The sequence below is a fragment of the Myxine glutinosa genome, chromosome 10, assembly GCF_964187855.1.
Source record: "Myxine glutinosa chromosome 10, kmMyxGlut1.1, whole genome shotgun sequence".
Lineage (NCBI taxonomy): Eukaryota > Metazoa > Chordata > Myxini > Myxiniformes > Myxinidae > Myxine > Myxine glutinosa.
The window spans coordinates 101,183,388-101,194,119 of NC_136270.1; the positions used below are offsets into that span (position 1 = coordinate 101,183,388).

The window sequence follows — 10,732 nt, forward strand, 5'->3', positions numbered from 1 at the left end:
CAATATGCATTTACGTTTAATGTACATCATACCCCTCCGGTTTAAAGGTCAAGGTCATCATACCCATGAGCATCGCTCAATTTTCCCATTGTGAAATCGCAAAGACAACTTGGCCTTCCAAGATGATTTTCCATCATAATAGTGGATCTGCATTGAAGTTGTGCATCTAATGTTTGATTTGTCCTTGACCTACTTTTTTCGGATTGTGACATAATTAACAGAAAACATTTTTCATCATAACTTGAATAATTTTCCTCTGATTTTTATGAGGTTGAGTTTTATGGATAGATATTATAGACGGGACGCATTTTCCTAATTTACACTCTATCCATAAACGTTGAAGGTCAAGGTCAGATGACAGCCTGAAAAGAATATGGCATCGTCGGATCGCAGGCCAAGGGTAAGTCGCGTGAGTTCGCCGAGGGTAAGCCCCTCCCTGTCGGGAGAGGCTTACCCTTGGCGATCACTTTGTGATCTCAGATATCTAGTTTAAATTGTTTGTGTAGTTGCAAAATAGCGATGTAGAAAATTAATTTCAAATTGTTGAAAAAAAAAAACCTACTGGTACATGGTATAAATTTAATGGTTTTCTTGACTTTTTTAAAGTTCAGCCATGGACTTGATGATTACCTTTTGCATATGATATTCGAGCCTGTTGTTACCCTCGCCAGAGGAGAGGGTATTGCATTTGAGTCCGTTTGTCTGTTTGTTTGTCCGCACATAATAAATCTGATTTTCTCTGCAACCGTTGGTCCGATTGACAGGAAATTTTCACCATAGGTGCATAATTTTTAATGATAATTATGACGTCATACGTCACGTGGTTTGGCCGCCATCTTGGAAAAATCGAAAAACTTTGCACCTCTATATCTCAAAGTGCCAAATAGAAAAAATTGAGACATGGCTCATTGTAAAGAACTCTCCATGGGGAATAAAATATGTTAATGATGATGTCATAGGTGCCTCCATTATGACGTCATAATTTGCCAAGTACAAAACTTCATCCGATCAAGATGAAATTTATTGAGCATAATCTAGGAATAAATTAGTTTAGAAAAAAAATAATCATGACGTCATCGGTCACGTGGTTCGGCCGACATATTTGTTTTAACACAAAAGCCTTAAAAACCACGGAAAATACATCCTGGCGAGGGTTTGCAATCTCTGATTGCTTTTTTTCTTGTTTTTAGTGTTTAAGATCCATGAACCATTTAATTTTGATGATACCTTGAGAAACTTTTTCTGCAAATTAGTATAAAAGGGTGTGATTTAAAAAAAAAAACTTTAAAAAAAACCTTGCACTTCTATAACTCAGGTGTTGGGTCAATAATTAAAATCTTTAAGCTCTTTTATTAGTTTACAATTTTGTTTAATTTTTGTGCTGTTTTATAATTGAAGAGATTGTGTAAGTGTATTGAGCTTATGCGTAGGAGTTAGGCTGGTTAAAAAAAATTCCTGTTTATCATCGCCGCCCGCCCCATAAAAGTCGTCCGCCCCTAAAAAAATCTTCTTTTTATTTTTTGCTCGCGAAGTCAGTAAAATCCGTTCCCGCTCAGTGGAACAGGTTCGAATTGTGTATGTGCTCGCGTACTGTCTGAGCCAAGTTACATGTGCGCGACAGTTTGACAGAAAATGCCGTTCGTTGTTTGCCAAATTCGGCGAACGTCCAGTGTTCTAAAGGCCTGGGTTGGTGTCAGTGCCAGAAAATATCACTCTCGATGAACTGTATTATGAGCCAGTGTCGGGAACGCTTGATGGTAAGAAATATAACCGTTTTAATGTACGTTGTTGTTGTTGTTGTTGAATATTTAGTGTGTGCGGGTTTTCCCCCTCACTCGCCATTTATGTGGACCGCAAGATTTTGCTTCTGATAAATGGGGTGTGCGCTTCCTTATTATATTCATAAAGAATGGTGGGAAATGTTGGACTCCAGTTCTGTTCTGAACTAAAATCTGTTGATATATCTGTACTGGGATCCCAGATCTGTATTTCTAGTTTTCATTCCCGGGTGGTTCAAAATTCCAAACCAAATCCAGACTTGGAAAAAACAGAATTTCAGTACAAAACACTGAATTTGATCTGAGACTGATGAATACTTGCAATTATTAGTTGTGAAAGGGTGTGTGTGTGTGTGTGTGTGTGTGTGTGTGTGTGTGTGTGTGTGTGTGTGTGTGTGTGTGTGTGTGTGTGTGTGTAGGGGAGAGGGGTGCTCATTTTTTCAATGTACAATTTTTCCCCACATTTTTGTTGTTTGAACCTTGATGTTTGTGGCTTGGCTGATAGGTAAACAGTATGGTAGACAATGTACAAGTATATTTTATCGTGATTTTTCTTTTTCAGGTGTACCAATTGAGGACACCAATGGAGTGGTAAACATCTCAGTGGGAGATAAAGACTATGACCCATGTTGCAGGTTGAGCTTCAACATTGGCAGATGTCATCAATACCCTTGAAAATTTCATTGAGTTCGTTATTACTTTCCTGGATCAGCCAAACCAACAGAAGACCAATGAACATAATGCAATGCTTTCGATATGTATGAATGCTATGGCAATAGCTGCTGATAGATACATGTATGGCAACCGGACATTATTCTGAAAAGCCGAAGTTTTGGTCTACCATTGTTATATGTATCAGAAAATATTAAAAGTAAACAGAACTCAATGTGACATAGGTTTCTTTATTTTCTTTATTTGAATCGTATCAGTGCGTACATACGAAGGTTTACTCGTTTAGAAATCATAACATGATTCATCATGTATGTCCGATCAAGTATATTTAAGAAAAAAAACATATTGTGCGTTGAATAATCCATTAAATTTCACTCTGAAAAAAAGAAAAAAAACATCCTCCGTCCCTACCCACTTTTTTGAAAAAAATGTGATGATAAACAGGAAAAAAATTTTAACCAGCCTTATGTCGGAGTTATGTGTTTGCTTTCTACATTCTTGGTGCGATCTTTCCCAGTATATACACTGTCCAGCATTTCTTTGTTTGTTTCCACTACACCGGGTCAATATTGAATGAGTTCCAGAACTTCAATGTAAGTGCCATCAGGCCCAACAAGCCTGTGCATTGGTTGCCAACCTATGGTTGTTTGTTCTGATATGTTATTTTTAAATTCCGGGCATCATTCAAAGAAGCAGCACGTGACTCTGCTTGACTGCAATGAGGAATTTATGCGAGTGTCTCCAGGTATTGTTTCAACCTTCAATTGGACAGACTAGCTCCAAATTAAAGTCGATTGAGACTGAGGCTACTGCTTCAGTTATGTTACATATTGCTTTCTTGACAATGTGAATTGAATACTGTAGACAATGGGATGTTGGGATGGTTACAATCATATGCAGCACCTTCTGCCTTCGAGAAGCATCCATGCGCTCTCTGCAGTAATCTGCCACTAGAGGGCTGTCCTAAACCACAACAGTGGAATGTGGTTAATTTTACGTAAAAACAAATTAGACAGCACGAGAGGAAATGCCCAGTTTGAATTCCTTTTGGATGTTTGAATCAAAGTATCCAAACTAATGGCTGAAAAAAAAACAATGCCGAAGAGCTTTTCCTGACTTAAGGCATTGGGATCCAAGAGATTCACTGTGTTCTTGATTGGAAGGAAATTCAGAGCCCACCTGGTCAGCATTACCAGAAGAGTGGAAATGGCAGGACCTCACTAAGGAGGGTAAGTTGCAAGCTCTGCTAGCAAGATGTGATGTTTACTCTTGCAAGTGTCCAACCCAATATATACCACCCATCCAGAGATGGGTTGGTGCATTCTTGGCAAGGAATCTGCTGGGAGTTTTGCAGATTTTGTTTAAAGTACAGGAGAAGCAAAGGAGAAACTTTTGAAAGGTACTGGTGAGGGTTAGTGTAAAAAGTCCTACAAAGGACCTCATGCTTACTGATGCCTGCACTCGAATGGCTTGTTTTCCATAAAGGAAGTGCCCTACTCCATTGGGAATCAAACCTGAACTGACAGTATGCTGAAACGGAGTAATCCTTCCAGTGTGAAGAAGTGTGCAGTGCCAGGTGGGTGGTCATGGGACGTACAAACTGACAAACCAGTTAAATTAGTCTCCAATGAGGTTGTGAGTACTTACAGTATGTTGCGGTATGTATGTATATCTGAACCTTATAGAATCGAAAAAGGCCTGGCCAACTCCACCAAATTTTGCTTGCATGCTGGCGGTACTTGCGTTCAGGTTATGGGCACAAAATAATCCCTTCTACCCACTTCCCTCCCATGAGGATAAGGAGACGACTTGCGATTTTCACCTGTACACGTGGCACTGCACACATAGCTTACTTACCCCTGCTGGAGAGAGAGCTGACGATTAGCCATGAGCATAATTAAAATACATTTGCACCACTTCTCTCCCCTTCACCCAGGTGTTTCTTGTTTTAGGCTCTACAGACAGGAAAAAATCAATCAATCAATCAATCAAACAATCAATCAAGACTTAATTGCATTGTGCCAAGGAGAAACGTCACTGAAATTCCTTGCAGTCACAGAATAAATTGGGGACACTGACTTGGGAAGACAATTGTCTGAAGATAAATGCAGCCAACCAAAAGTGCCTAATACAGTACTTGCATACAAAAATCAATGGATTTGTATCAAATTCAGAGGAATCTTCTTCTTTCGATGGCAGCATGAGGCTGCAGGGTAGCATGATTGGGCTGTGTTGGGTGAGGGTGCGGACTGTGTCACTAATTCAATACTCTCTGTAGGTTAGCGCAGGAATTTGTAATTTGTTCATTGTGTCAAAAAGCTACAAACAGTATATCAAACAAACAGTTTCAAATGGAGCACCTCGCCGCCATTAGAGCATTTATATTGCATCAGATGTGGCAATAAATGGAAATTCTTGCTCCCAGCTTGCTGGCTCTATTGCCGACGACGCCATTTGCCTTTTGCCATTTCTATCCCCACCCAGTTTAATGGTTCATGTCTGTCCGTCCGTCTCCTCATGTCTGTCCGTCCATCCGTCTTATCAGTTTATAATCGAGGAACATCTAATTTAAATTGATGATATATTTTGAACACGAATCGGAACATGAATATGAAGACAAGTCTGTCGATTTACCATACTTTGGCTCTTAATTCATCCTGACCGCACATGCGCAGAGAGGAATGACATAATATTTTACTCTGTCTGCCCACATTGCAGTCAAACAAAATTGAAAATAATTCCAAACAGGAAACGTACTATTTTTAAGGATGTTAGAAATGACACAAACAACGGGCACGAATAACTAATGTAACGTGTTAGATAAGGTGATGTAATAGACACTAGGGATAATGGCGCTAAACCCCAGAATTTTTTATTTATACGTCTTTAAATTTCTTTAAACCTTTATTTAAATGGAATTTTATCCTTAAAGACTTTAGAAAACAAATCACCTTAATAATATACTTCCAGGAACCATGCTATGTATCGATACATCGCCTTAGATAGTGTGGCATGTGCATTGGGGTGAAGAAGAGGCCGCTTTTGTAACATGCTGATTGACGCTGCGTTTTATGGTGATCAATAAAGCCTCCATCTCCTAAATTGCGACTCAAAGTCATCGTATTACAGTGTATAACCGCGATTGGTGTGTAAGACTGCTTTGGTAGCACTAAACTTCCGGATTTTTAAACGATTAAATTACTTTATTTTATGTTCTGAATAACTTTTTTATTCAAAAAATAAATAGCACAAAACAATGCAGAAACATGTTATTTAAGGGTGCAGTTTGGACAAATCTTAAAGTTGATGTCCCTAACCCTATTTACCCCATTACCCCCAAAGTTTGCAGATTTGTGGTTCGTGGGGATTTTCTAGAATGTACACCTTCAAAACGGCAATGTCCTCCTGTGTACAATTGAACATTGTGGGGTATCGTGTTCTAGGTATCCCGTTCTATGAACTCTGCAGTTATAACTAATAATAGGCGTCCACAACTATCCTTGGCCATGTTGTGGAAGGTCGGCCGAGGCCCTCATAATTTTTGTCCCGCCCTCACCTTTTCACCTTTATTCACTTTTAAATTCGTTTTCTCTGCAACCACTTGAGCAATTTACACAAAACTTCCACAGAGGAGTGCCTACCCACTGAGATTTTCTTTTATCAAAGTTACATGATTATTGGATGGAAAATGCGGCCGGTGTTCTAAAAAAAATCGGTTTTCTGGTGGCCTGGGTTGTGGGGTGTTCAACGTATCAGCAATAACCAACCCCAAACCCTCAACCCCCCCCCCCCCCCCCTTCCAAAACAGTCCCATCTTTACTCACACCGCCCTCCGCTCATAAAAGCAAACGGACATTCCCACGTCAAAACAGTGGAATATGTAACTCTTTCTGCTCACCTACCATGCTATCGCTGACTTCACAGAAACCAACTTTTTAGAGAAAATAGTCTGAAATAATAGCAAACCCAGTAAAAGCGCTGCTTGAGAGAAAAGGTAAATCTAAAGGGTATTTCTAAAGTGTAATTCCAAAGAGTAATTATAAAGGGTAATTCTAAAGGGTAATTCTAAAGGGTAATTCTAAAGGGTAATTCTAAAGGGTAATTATAAAGGTTAATTCTAAAGGGTATTTCTAAAGGGTAAATCGAAAGGGAAATTCTAAAGTGTAATTCTAAAGGGTAATTCCAAAGGGTAATTCTCAAGGGTAATTCTAAACGGTAATTATAAAGGGTAAATCTAAAGGGTAATTATGAAGGGTATTTCTAAAGTGTAATTCCGAAGGGTAATTCTAAAGGGTAATTATAAAGGGTAATTCTCAAGGGTAATTCTAAACGGTAATTATAAAGGGTAAATCTAAAGGGTAATTATGAAGGGTATTTCTAAAGTGTAATTCCGAAGGGTAATTCTAAAGGGTAATTATAAAGGGTAATTCTAAAGGGTAATTCTAAAGGGTAAATCGAAAGGGTAATTCTAAAGGGTAATTCTAAAGGGTAATTCTAAAGGGTAATTCTAAAGGGTAATTATAAAGGGTAATTCTAAAGGGTATTTCTAAAGGGTAAATCGAAAGGGAAATTCTAAAGGGTAATTCTAAAGGGTAATTATAAAGGGTAATTCTAAAGAGTAAATCTAAAGGGTAAATCGAAAGGGTAATTCTAAAGGGTAATTCTAAAGGGTAATTCTCAAGGGTAATTCTAAACGGTAATTATAAAGGGTAAATCTAAAGGGTAATTATGAAGGGTAATTCTAAAGGGTAATTCTAAAGGGTAATTCTAAAGGGTAATTATAAAGAGTAAATCTAAAGGGTAAATCGAAAGGGTAATTCTAAAGGGTAATTCTAAAGGGTAATTCTAAAGGGTAATTCTCAAGGGTAATTCTAAACGGTAATTATAAAGGGTAAATCTAAAGGGTAATTATGAAGGGTAATTCTATAGGGTAATTCTAAAGGGTAATTCTAAAGGGTAATTCTCAAGGGTAATTCTAAACGGTAATTATAAAGGGTAAATCTGAAGGATTATGAAGGGTAATTCTAAAGGGTAATTCTAATCGGTAATTCTGAAGGATAAATCTGAAGGGTAATTCTAAATGGTAAATCTAAAGGGTAATTCTAAAGGGTAAATCTAAAGGGTAATTCTAAATGGTAATTCTAAACGGTAATTATGAAGGGTAATTCTAAAGGGTAATTCTAATCGGTAATTATAAAGGGCAAAATCTGAAGGGTAATTCTAAATGGTAAATCTAAAGGGTAATTCTAAAGGGTAAATCTAAAGGGTAATTCTAAAGGGTAAATCTAAAGGGTGATTCTAAAGGGTAAATCTAAAGGGTGATTCTAAAGGTTAAATCTAAAGGGTAAATCTAAAGGGTGATTCTAAAGGGTAATTCTAAAGTGTGATTCTAAAGTGTGATTCTAAAGTGTAATTCAAAAGGGTAAATCTAAAGGGTAATATACAGAAATTGTGGGCGGAGTCAGGTGGACAGTTAAACCAATGGGTGAACTCACACGCACGGACACATGCACCGCTCCTTTTATATATAGATAATACTAATTTGCCTTACAAATAACGTCAACTCAGGAAGAGACCAATATGCCCATCAAGCCTGTGCAATGGTTGCCAACCTATAGTTGCTTGTCTGTGCTCTATCCTTTTTAAATGCTAAACGTCAAGCAAGGAAGCAGCACGTACCATTTTAAAGTTTTTTTTGGTATAACTCAGCTGAGGTTTGAACCACCGACCTCCCAGACTCAGAGCAGATGCTTTAACCATTACTCGACCGAGTCTGGTGAAATCCATGAAAAATGCGACCTGCAAACTTATAGTTAAAAAAATTGTTTGTTGAAGTTTTTTTGCATTTTTGTACCCACTTGCAGTTTATACATGAAGTTATAACCTGTTTCCTTTTGTGATAGCATCTGTTTCATCATGCCCTCATCTGAAGAGGTGCATACAGACAACACATGGAACTCTGCAAGATGTGTTGCTTGTTTATTGGCACTCCTTACAGAAGTAGCTCGTAACCCGGGGATGGTCGCCTTTACCTCCTGCTGCATGCACGTGAGCTTTCCAACATGCCATACCTGAGTAATTTGATACTGTTCGTGCGATAGCTGTATGTACCTATCGTATTCAAAGAGTATCTCCACCACATATGATGCCCAGCTATGAACAGGCCGGATAACTTTTTCTAAAATGGTATCAAGGCTAAATGATTGTGAATTGTGCGATCCCACAAAATTTGCAAGCTTCCCAAACTGATTTCAAGAAAAAAATTTGGGAAAAAATTACACATCATTCCAGACCTCATATCGTGGCAATTTTACATACCCTGCTGTTATTACCCCAATGTCATTCTACTTGCTCACCCTGGGATTTTCAACTTCATACAGCATTGTAAGAAAAAGAAAAAGAAGAAGTTAAGCCCATTGCACACTCGCCACATCGTGCCAGGAGAAAGAAGTCGATGTGGGTAAAGCCCTGGTTGGCAAGAAGGCCAGCTCAAGGAGCGTTCAACAACTTGCTTGGGGAACCTATAAAACCAAGTGCAGAAACCAGTGAAACCAGTTGAAAATCATTTATCATGGTCTAATGTGAAGGCAGGATTTTTTAGATTTTTTTTTTTGCCAATCACAAAGGGTCGAAAAAAAACCCTAAAGTATCAATTTTTGATTTCGTCAGTGACGTCATACTATGAACCCACCTTGATCAAAATGGAGGTTTTACATAGAGATCTGTGCATCGCGAGCTTGGATTCCGACACTGATTCACCATCATTAGCAACTCTGAAGGTTCTCAGTATGTTTAAACTGATCAGTGGGATTTTGAAGAAACTATTGGAGTCAAAATTAGTGATGGAAACGCTTTTGTGGGAATTATGGAATTTTATCGTTTCAAGCCTTGTGCGAGCAATTCAGACGAAGATTGTGTTAGTGTGTTAGATTATGGAATCACGTACATGCAGCAGAAGGTAAAGGCGACCATCCCCGGGTTACGAGCTACTTCTGTAAGGAGTGCCAATAAACAAGCAACACATCTTGCAGAGTTCCATGTGTTGTCTGTATGCACCTCTTCAGATGAGGGCATGATGAAACAGATGCTATCACAAAAGGAAACAGGTTATAACTTCATGTATAAACTGCAAGTGGGTACAAAAATGCCAAAAAACTTCAACAAACAATTTTTTAAACTATAAGTTTGCAGGTCGCATGGTGTGGTGGTGTTATGTTTGTAGTGAAGATGAAAACATCGGTCGCATGTTCACTACAGATTGGTGAGTTTTGTTTTTCCATTCAATTCATGGTTTATGAGGGATTTTGTATTGATTGATAAATCAGTTATATTACTGCAGAAGATATATGGCACGACACAGCACAGACACGACAGCACAGAAAAACACAGCATTGACATGGCAAAACACAGCACGGACAAGACATAGCATGGACAAGACACAGTATGGACATGGAAAAACAGCACAGAATCCGCCCAGGCACACTCGGACACCTCCCAGGCATACTCGGACACCATCAATCAAATGGGTCACAAATGCATTGTCCCACCTTCGCAGGCTGACCTGGTGTCCTGTTTGTTACAGAATCATCCAGTTGCATACTTTCCCCGGATGCCATTTGTGTCTGTGGTCCTACAGTGCCGTGTCTGTGCCGTGCCCGTGTGTGTCGAGCTGCTACCATGCTGTGTCGTGTCCATGTTGTGCCATGCTGCATTAGTGTCCCGTCCCAGTGGAGGGGTTTGTGGGAGGATGGTGGAAGGAAGGCGTTTGTGTGGTCATGGGTATTGTTAGCTAGGGTGATGGTTGATTGCAGAGGGGAGGAGGTGTGGGATGTTGGTGGGGTATTGCGGGGGTGATGGTTGATGAGGGATTGTGGGGGTTGGTGGTGGGAAGGGCGCATGGGGTGGTCATGGGTATTGTGGGGAGGATGCATCAACCCAGCATATTTGTAGAAATTGCAAAATTAATTTCCGTTGGAGTAAAATTGTACGCGATGTAACCTGTAAACAATGCAGAAGTGGCAGTCGACTTCATGGTGTGACGTCACGGTTATTTGTGAAGAAGAAGATTTCGACTTTAATTGTAAAATTACCGACTTTATAAATCACAAATGGGAAAAAGACATCATATCTATTTTGTAAGGTATCAAAGGATAGATTAGTGTCGAGGTGGTCTGAGTATTTGGGTTCCCCTTTAAATAACCCATAGTGTCCTTCGCACAGAGTAGCCGAGCTATCGCCGGCACCTTGAACAAATTCCAAATCCCTTCCCAAACCTACAGAAG

The 10,732-nt window shown here is 39.2% G+C and overlaps 1 long non-coding RNA gene across 1 annotated transcript; it reads left to right on the forward strand.

Annotated features, from left to right (window-relative positions):
* Window positions 1-1,524: 1,524 nt before the first annotated feature.
* On the forward strand, window positions 1,525-2,664 carry LOC137418017 (uncharacterized). Its single transcript, XR_010982554.2, has 2 exons — window positions 1,525-1,757; window positions 2,341-2,664. It is a non-coding gene; the product is annotated as an uncharacterized LOC137418017 (long non-coding RNA).
* Window positions 2,665-10,732: the final 8,068 nt, after the last annotated feature.